Below are 10,125 nucleotides of genomic sequence, written 5' to 3'. Positions count from 1 at the left end.
AATGACAAATGTTTATAAAATGTTATATGCCCCCTCTGTACAATGCCAACTCCCCCAGTCAGGTCTACTATCCACCTGGGTCATCTTGTCTACCCCCTGCTGATTCCCAATTAGTTCAGGAATGACATTTTATATCATAGAGTGAATTATTTGCAGTGTAAACAGTGGCATTTAGAAATAAAAATGAAACCATAAAAATCATGACAGAATCCCTTTAAAGCGATGATATTTCCATTTTTAAAGGGGAAATAAAAATGGAAATATCATTGCCTTGTGTCTAGGTAACTAGACACAAGGCACCCCTTTTTTCACCAACTGCTGTAGGTCAAGGATCACTAAGAGGCCTGCAAGCCGTAAGCAGAAAACCTATCTGCTAGAAGCCTGCTGCATAGGATGCTGTTAAAGGAACAGTAACACCAAAACATGAAAGTGCTTTAAAGTAATGAGAATATCATGTAGCGTTGCCCTGCGCTGGTAAAACTGATCTGTTTGCTTCAGAAACACTACTATAGTTCATATACCCAACCTGCTGTGTAGCAATGGCGGAAATTGAAAAAAGGCTATATGTCACAGGTTAAATAGTAGATAACAGATAACACCATTGTGTTCTACAGAGCTTATCTGCTGTGTAACTTGAGTCTTTTCTCCTTTGAATGGCTGCCCCCATGGCTACACAGCATCTTATTTATATAAACAGTAGTAGTGTTTCTAAAGAAAACAGCAGTTTTACCAGTTCAGGGCAACACTGCATTATATTTGTAACTCTTTCAAACACTTATTTTTTTGATGTTACTGTTTCTTTAAATAGCATTGTTGTGACACCCTCTGAAATCTCTTACTTGTGCATTTTCTAAATGGACGTGGTAAATGTGCTTCCCTGATTAAGTCGCATTATTCTTTTTTTTTTCCCAAACTGTTACTGTGTGAGTATTTTATTGAAAAACAACTGTTGCCTCTAGGAAGGAATGTCGGTATTCTGTCCCATTTTTTACGTGTGCCATGAACTATCTTTCTTGTTTCATACAAGCGATACCAATTTTCATGGGTGTTTAGAAATTTCTTTAAAACAAAAAATGTAAAGGGGTAAACGTAAAGGGGAAGTTCAACATTAAGTGGACTTTTTGGCATCTATTCAATAAAGATGGATATGAAATAACACACACGTTATCACATAAAATGGGACATAACATCTCATCTCTCACTTTATGAATGTACAACAATAATAACCATTAGTTATTCCCTCCATTCAGATAATTTGACATTTTATTAAGTCGCACATTTATTGGTGATAAGCAGCTTTTTACTATATGTAATTTACTTTAAACAAACTTTACTTTATTCAGTATTTGAGTGCAGAGTCTCTGTGATGCTACATTTGTTATTGTTCCTTTTATTGCGCACCTTCTATTCAGCCCCTCTGCTTCCTGACTTGAAAAATGAAACTTAACACTTCAGTATTAGAAAAACGGTAACAAATATAAAGTTGTTGGAAAAATTCTTTATTTCTGGTGAACTATCTGAAACCAACTGAACTGAAAAAGTGTTTTAAAGTGAACAACCCCTTTAAAATCATCTCCTTATTTACAAACAGAATTTTTTTGAGGAAGAAAGATGGTTTACTGGCACCTTTGTGAATATTTTGTTAAAACAACAAATAGCGGAGAAGAAAAACTTAATTTTCCCTCAAAGTTTTTAAAATGAAGTCAAGCTCAGTGTAACTCTTCCTCCTCTGCTCTGCATTGCTTCCTCCAATCTCAATTCACCCTGCTTTCAGTGGCAGTTTCAGGGGGTCATTTGCACATTCATCGAAATCAACAGCCTATTGGCAGGGGTGTTGTTGTATAAATAATAAATGCCGTTAGCATTTTTATAAACAAGAAAAAAAGTGTATTTTTTACCATATATATATATGGGGCAGATTTACATAGGACATCCTAAATTAGCTTTGTCACTGACCACACTGGGCAACCTTCTAATGTATTCTTCTTTCTGGTGTTGCAGTTCATTTTTACCCAATAATAAATAGAGGAAGGGAGTCAGAAATGGAGAGAACCTGCACAACCTGTTTCTTTTCAGCTCACATGACATTAAGGGGGGATGTAATAAAAGGTGCAAAGTTTACAGCTTGACTACAAACCCATATTTTTGATCAGCCAATTAATATTCTCAGGAATGGGAATGGCATTTTAGCTGCTGTTGACCGCTTGCTACAGCCCTGATACCCCAGACATCCCTTACTCTTGCAAGCAGGTTAACTTGCGAAAACTTGCAGAGAAAAAAAAAACCATTGACTTTAATGCATTAGGACAAAAAAAGTTACCATAAGAAAAAACATCCATTTACTTCAATAAGTTTCACTAAATCTCCTCGTCTCGCAAATTTTTTTGCAGTTTGGTGAAATTTTTGGACAAATTCGCTGATAACTAAATAGCAATGGTTCCCTGCTGTGATGAGCCCTCTGCACATAGCTCTGGGGATGGGATATTGAGGTTGGCATTGGACTGCTTTCGGGACCCATGTCTTTTTGCCTGACTCTAACCCCTTGTAGTGGTAAAACCTGCCTATTGTATTTTTTATGTGGTCCGAAACCCATCCATAGATAAAGAATCCCTGATTTAAACTTGGATTTTTTGCCATCAGCCTGTAGAGATCAACACTCAGGACTGTAACCAAGTGGAGTTGCCCTCTCCAAGATAATACTTTGTCATGCAACATACTGTAGACTTTTATATACCATGTTTAAAGGATCTGGTGGATTTACTGGGGGTGGGTGCAAAATGTTAGGCACCCCCAGTGAGTCCAACTGCAAATTTTATCCCAAGGCTTCCTTTAGGGACTGCACCAACTTGGGTGTCTCACTGCCATCTTACCTTATGTCTGGGTATCCCAAGCTTAGTCCTGCATAGAACAGTAATATTTTTTTATTTCCCTATCACTCTGAACTGAAGTGGCGAAACCTTTCCAATAATAATCAACATGCAGTTGCTTTAGACATAATGTATTTCAAATGTGATATTCCAATATGGTTTCACCAAAATGCTAAAATCTTGGACAAGGTATTTGCAATGTATTTTTGTATTTAGAAGTATATAATGCAGTAAAGACAATAACAACTATTTCATTAAAGGGAACGTAAAGGCCAAAAAATAAAATAAAATTTTTACTTTCTTTAATGAAAAAGAACTTATCTTCAATATACTTTAACCTGACTGTATGCAATAAAATGACCCTTTAATTTACTTGCCCTGACCCCTCCTCTATGCCTTAGGCAGACAATTACTTTCACTTTCCATTCAGCACTTAATATATGTCACTGCTCTCCCCACATTCCCCCTCCCTCTTCACCATTTAATTGTGTAACCAGTGCATGGGGTTGGACATCAGGTCCCCTATTCTGATTCACAAACACAATTTTGAGATGATACAAGGCTTGCCTTAATAACATTGTCCACAAAATGGCTCCTGCCTCCTTGCTATCATTTTGAGTTCACAGTAGGGATGCACCGAATCCACTATTTTGGATTCAGCCAAACCCCCGAATCCTTTGCAAAAGATTCAGCCGAATACCGAACTGAATCCGAATCCTGATTTGCATATGTAAATTAGGGGTGGGAAGGGGAAAACATGTTTTACTTCCTTATTTTGTGGCAAAAAGTCACATGATTTCCCCCCGCCCCCAATTTGTATATGCATATGCAAATTAGGATTCGGATTTGGTTCGGCCGGGCAGAAGGATTCGTACGAATCCGAATCCAGCTGAAAAAGGCCGAATCCTGAACCGAATCCTGGATTCGGTGCATCCCTAGTTCACAGATTGAAGATTCAAATAATGTATATGGTGTATTTAAAGTTCATTTTGCTTGAATAACTAGATAAAATAGGATTTGGAATAATTTTTTCGGGTGACGGGTCCCCTTTAAGTACTTACCTTGACCCTAGTAGGGTTAATAGTTTTCAGTTTTCTTTACTGTTGGGGGTTTTGATGGAATTTAACCACTTAAAAGGTTTATCTTTTTCACAATATTTATAGAATCAAGCTTTTACCCTTAGTGGTTATAGATCTAAGCAGTATAATTTTCTGAGAAAGTTAGGGCCTTATTTATCAAAATCCAAATTTTTCTGACTATTTAGATAACAAAAAGACTAACCAAACTAGAATCTACTGTTGGACCTTATTTATTATTAAAAAAAAGCACAATTTAATCGGATAGGGAACAAACACGGAAAAATCTAGCGAAAATCCGAATCGATTTGTTGCAGAGTTTTTTCCCTTAACGCCTTTTCCACAAAAAGCACAAAATTTTGGGATTTATGCCCGAAAAGTCCAAAATAGTCGCATTGTCAGGCTAATTCCAGCACAGACCACAAAAACTTCCAAAAAGGATAGGGACCTCATCCATTGACATATATACAACCTCAGTAGGTCGGAGATGCCGGATTTTCGGATTCAAACTTTTTCCATCCTCTGCGTATAATACATTTTTTTGGCAGAAAAGATTTTTGGCATTCGGACTTTAATAAATAACCCCCTAAAAGTTCCTTTTCCCAATTCCAGTTTTATGATAATAGGACATCTTTAATACATGCAAGTTGCTGTCTGAACTGCATTTAGACAGCAGCACCCTTCTTGCTGGGTTCTTTAAAGCATTTGATTTTTCACACAATCTTATGGTCAAGTCTGAGAAGAGATTATCCTGGTTTATAGGAAAGCATCTCTTCCTAAAAAATGCAGTGCTGATGAGATGGGAGTATTCTTATCAGAATTTACAAGTGACCTTTTTCAGTTTGTTTTTCTGTTGTGCTTTTTTTATTATAGGTATAGGATCCATATCCAGAGAGCTTACAGAATTGCATTTTAATAAAATAATTTAAAAGACGATTTCCCTTTTCTCTGTCATAATAAGACAGTATCTTGTACTTGATCCCAACTAGTATATAACTAATCTTTATGAGAGGTAAAACAATTCTATTTGGTTTATTTAGGGTAATTATATATCAAACTCCGAAATTTTCTTTTTTCTGAAAACCACTCCGAACCAAATCTGCACGGGCTATTTATAAATAATTTTTCAAAAATGTCTTCTTGTGTGGAAAAAGTCACAATAAAATCGTAAAAAAAAAATCCAAATCCTAAGATTTTTTTGGAGTTCGGAACTCAAAAAATCTTCCAGTTGTTAACGGGACCTCTGCTATTAACTCTTACATGTTCTCAACAGGTCTGACTTTTAACACCAAAAAAATGTTAGTTTTTTTTCACATAAAAAACAGTATTTTCCCCTAAAAATCCGACTACAAAAATTCGGAGCCTGATAAATAAGCCCTGATTTAGGAGCAGATTTATGAAACTTTGAGTTCAGATTTTTATAAATTAAAAACTCCTCCACATTCTATTCATTCCTATGGGATTTTTAGAAGGATATTTATCAATGGGTGAAAATTGGAACTCACCATTTGATGAATACGCTTCCAAAAATCCCATAGGAATGAATGGGGGAGTTTTTATTTATTAAAATCTGAACTCTCAGTTTGATAAACTTCAGGCACATTGTTACAAATCCAGGCTGTTCTCCTCTCTGTCCCTGCCTCCCTGCTATACACTCCTTTGTACAGACAGTCTGGCTTCCTGGTTAGCTGGCCACAAGCTCCCTCTATGGATGCTTTGCTGGGACAAACCTTCCAGAGCTTTCCAGACGCACAATCCCATTATAAAAGTATGCAATGGTCTCCAGCAGGATCAGCAAAGTAAAACAGCCTAAATGCAATTCTGAATGAAAAAATCCAGTGATTATTTAATACAAATAAAAGCATCTTTGGTTTGCTTCTTTAGAGGCTAAAAATCTACTCTCTGTTACCATCTTGTGGCCTATAAATAGAATAGAGTATGAAATAGAGTATGGAATCCATTTAGGAGAGAAATGCTTTCTGGCAGGCTGCTGTTTTTCTTTCTCAATGTAACTGAATGTGTCAGTCAGATCTACCAGGCAGCTATATCTTGTGTAGGGAGCTGCTATCTGGTTACCTTCCCATTGTTCTTTTGTTTGGCTGCTGGGGGGGGAGGTGATATCACTCCAGTACAGCAGTAAAGAGTGATTTAAGTTTATCAGAGCACAACTCACATGACTTGGGGCAGCTGGGAAATTGACAGTATGTCTAGCCCATTTCAGATTTCAAAATTGAATATAAAAAAATCTGTTTGCTCTTTTGAGAAATGGATTTCAGGGCAGAATTCTGCTGGAGTAGCACTATTAACTGATTCATTTTGAAAAAATGTTTTTTTTCCCATGACAGTATCCCTTTAAGGTGTGACATGATAACTATTTATAAATATATAAGGGGATCATATAAGAATTTCTCTAATGCTTTAATTTACCAGCTGACGAGGTCACCCATTCCAATTACAAGAAAGGAGGGTCTCATTTTGTCAATCAGACAGGTTAAAAGATTTATATCAGCAACCAATAAGATTTCTGCATGTATTGCCTGACTATATCAATGGGTGACTTTTGTACGATTGCCTGTCTCTCAACTAATGGCTAGAACATCATTTTATTTATATTTCTTATTTATTTAGGACTGAATGGTTAATGGTAGATAATTAGTCTATACTGAATAAGTTTCCATTGCACAAGGAATAAATCTGCACATCTATGGCCAGCTTAAAGGACCAGTAACACTAGTTTTTTCAAGTTAAAAATCCACTCTACTCTTTTCCACCTACAGATCTATCCTGCTTTTGCAGAAATAAATGACGTCAAAGAAGTTACACTCCCCGCAGCTAGAACTAGCTTCCAGTTTAAAAGGCTGGCAAGGTAGAGATGTGGAGCGATGCACCTTGGATCTTGCAGTCCGCCTTTTTTGCCTTTGGGAAAGACAGTACATCCGGAAGCAGCGTTTTATAATTGTATTTTTTTTACAGCATTAAAAACATACAATTGAAATGAAATATGACAAAAAAAACTCAAGATATGGCCCCTAAGCATTTCATGACCGACACAGCATAACCCTCTTAGGATTTTGACAGACACAGCGTGACCCCCTCAGTATTTCATGCGTGCGACTGCTCAAAAACTCATTTTCAATATATATAGAGATAGAGACAGAGACTGCCAGGCAAAAAGGTTTATCGCAAAGAGGAGGTTCCCTGTGTTATGGGGGTTTGTGTAACAGGTCTGCCAAATTGTATTACTGACATCAGGCTGGAACATGGTTGCCAGGTCTAATTTTCAAAACCAGCCCAAAACTAGCCAAAAGGCACTTCAAAAGTAGCCCAAAAATAGCACAATACGCAATTGAAAAAAATGCCTTAACAAATAATATATGTGAAAATATGCTTTTTGTGAATTTTCACATCACCAGGTGCGTAACTACAGTGGGGGGGGCCAAGGAGGTATAGCAGCCAAAAAAGGCCCCAATTAATAAACAATTTCAATAAACACCGTAGGACTGGGAAAAAACCCAGTTGGCCCCAGTCCTTGTGGGCCCACCGGCCCAGACCCCCTCTGCTCCTGTCCTCCAACTCGCTCCTGACTCTCACTTGCCCTGCCTGCCCACTCTGCATGAATTAGGTATGCTCCGAGAGGGCAGACGGTGGTTTGCTGAGAATGGAAGACTGTGACTGAGGAGGGAGACCTTGTGGGGGGTTTGGGGGGGGCCCTGATGTGGCAGCCCCGATGGGCCAGTCCAACCCTGTCAATAAATATTGGTAAAACAGGCCAACCTCTAGAAATTTTGGGGGCCAGAAAAATAATTTGTTGTGGGGCCCAGTTACAACTAGTTACGCCACTGCCATCAGTAATCATGAATCAAGGGCAGGAAGATAAAAGGAATACAAAGAATACATTGGTTGTCTCATGTCAGAAGTATTCCTAGTGCAAGGCTAAGAACATCTGGTTAATAACCTGAGGGAATCTGATTGGTTTCAATCAGGCCCTAGGGGAACTTGGGGGCCAGGCTCAATTTGAGTAAGTATTTATTCAAATACAAGAGGGGCTTACTCATTGTGAGCCAGAATCCTATATCCAAATCAAGAATCCTATGGGAAGAGGAGCGAGAATATATGAATCCAACATTGGTCATATCTTTTTATATGGAAAAATATGGCACAAACCAGCCAAAGATGCAAAAAGTAACCCAAATCCGTACCTTGGCTAGTTTGGGCTTTAAAAACCTGCCTGAGCTTTTAAATTAGTAGCCCAATTTGGCAGGAAAACCGCCAACACAGTGTCATATTGTGTTACTGACATCAGTCTATATGCAGCATCACTTCCTGTTTCCCAAGATGCAATGACCTGTCACTGCCAGAGTAATGAATGATTTGTGCTGCTGCCCCACCCATCTGTCCCTTACTAGAAGAATATGCCCCCCATACATACCTTATATATTCCCCAACTAAGGACAAAGCCCTTTCTATTGTTTGGTCAGAGAGTAACCCCATCTAAACCCACTATTCAGGCTAAGGAAGGGAACCCCTACAAGCAAAGGACCCCCGGTTCCACCAGACTTAGCAACAGCAGCAGCAGTGATTGGAACCATGGCTGATAAATGAATGGATCCAACAGATATGGCAGCATAGTAACTGCACTGACTCAATAGGCCACCCCATACAAAGCAATGCTCTGTGTACATAATAAGCTGTGTATGTACTGCACATCTAAGGCAAAATATAAACTTCACTCAACAACAGGGGACACTTCCCCTTAAGAGCAGGGAACAGAGGTGACCTTCATGCCTGGGGATGCGACAGTTGGTTCAGTCCGTTGGTTGGCATTGTGGTGAGAGGTAAGTAAACTTTCCCTCTGAGAGATTTTTTTGCCAAATAACCCTGATTTTAGTGCAAAAAAATAGGGGGAAATTGGGTGATGCCGCCAGACTAGCGGGTGTTGCTTTTCTCACTGATTTTGGTGCATTTGGGGACCCCTGTACTACACCATGAGGTGCTTAATTTTTGTTCCCAGTATTAACAGGCTCCTTAGAGTTTTGCCCCTCAGCCCTGGGGTATCTGCCCTGCTCTTATCTACCAACATTGTAGCTAAATACATGCTCCCTTTATCAAAGTGTGGAACTAGGGGAGGGCAGCAGAGGCACGTGCCATGGGGACAGTTAAGGGGTGATAGCAAATGATTGGGGGACAAATAGCAGGATCCCATATACTGTAAGAAGAGGTGACTGTACCCCTAGGGATTAGACTGTTGGTTTTGTCCGTTGGTTGGCACTGTGTTAAATGTATATTCCCTCTGAGAGAGTTTTTGGCAAATAACCCTTATTTAGTGCAAAAAAAAGAGGGAAAGTTGGGTGATGCCCCCCAGGCTAGCAGGTGTTGCTTTTCTCACTGATTTTAGTGAATCTGGAGATTTTTCCCCTAAAATTGGTTTGGGAGATGCATTTAATCTAAGCGCTGCTTGGGAAGATACAGACCCAGGATTTGTCAGTTATGCAGGGCTGCCAGCAAATATGACCACTTCCTACTATAGGTAGCATTTGGGGACCCCTGTACCCAACCATAAGGTGCTTACTTTTTGTTCCCAGTATCAACAGCAAACAGTTGGCAGCAGAGGCACGTGCCATTTGGACAGTTGGGGGGGGTGATATCAAATGAGTAGGGGACAAATAGCAGGATTCCCATATAAGGGGAGGTGAGCATACCTAGGGTTTGACAGTTGGTTTTGTCCGTTGGTTAACACTGTGATAAGTGTATATTCCCTCTGAGGGATTCTTTGCCAAATATCCCTTATATTAGTAGAAAAAATAGGGGAAATAGTTAAGTGACACCTCCCCAGACTAACAGGTGTTGCTTCTCTCACTGATCTTAGAGATTTTTCCCCTAAAATGGGCTTTGGAGCTGCTTTAATCTTAGTGCTGGTTAGGTAACACAGACCCAGGATTTGGATGTTATGCAGGCTGCCAGCATATCTACTCTTATTTTCCACTAGTGCCCCATAAACAGGAAACATTTTGGGACCCCTGCACCTCACCATAACATACTTATTTTTTCCTGCCAGTACCGACAGGTTTCTTAGAGTTTTGGCCCCTCTGACCCCGGGTATCTGCCCTGCTCTTATGTACCTTATAAAACTAAATTTAATCATTCCCAATTCTTTTTCCTTTTAAAGAATAACATTTATTTGT

General features: G+C 39.1%; 1 pseudogene; it reads left to right on the top strand.

Moving 5' to 3' along the window:
- The window catches only part of LOC121394273, a 35,770-nt pseudogene that overhangs the window by 4,426 nt on the left and 21,219 nt on the right, over nucleotides 1–10,125 (top strand).

This window comes from Xenopus laevis, chromosome 5S (genome assembly GCF_017654675.1).
Source record: "Xenopus laevis strain J_2021 chromosome 5S, Xenopus_laevis_v10.1, whole genome shotgun sequence".
In the NCBI taxonomy this organism is placed as follows: Eukaryota; Metazoa; Chordata; class Amphibia; order Anura; family Pipidae; genus Xenopus; species Xenopus laevis.
Note: the sequence above shows the minus strand (reverse complement) of the source record. Positions and strands in the feature narration are given on the sequence as shown.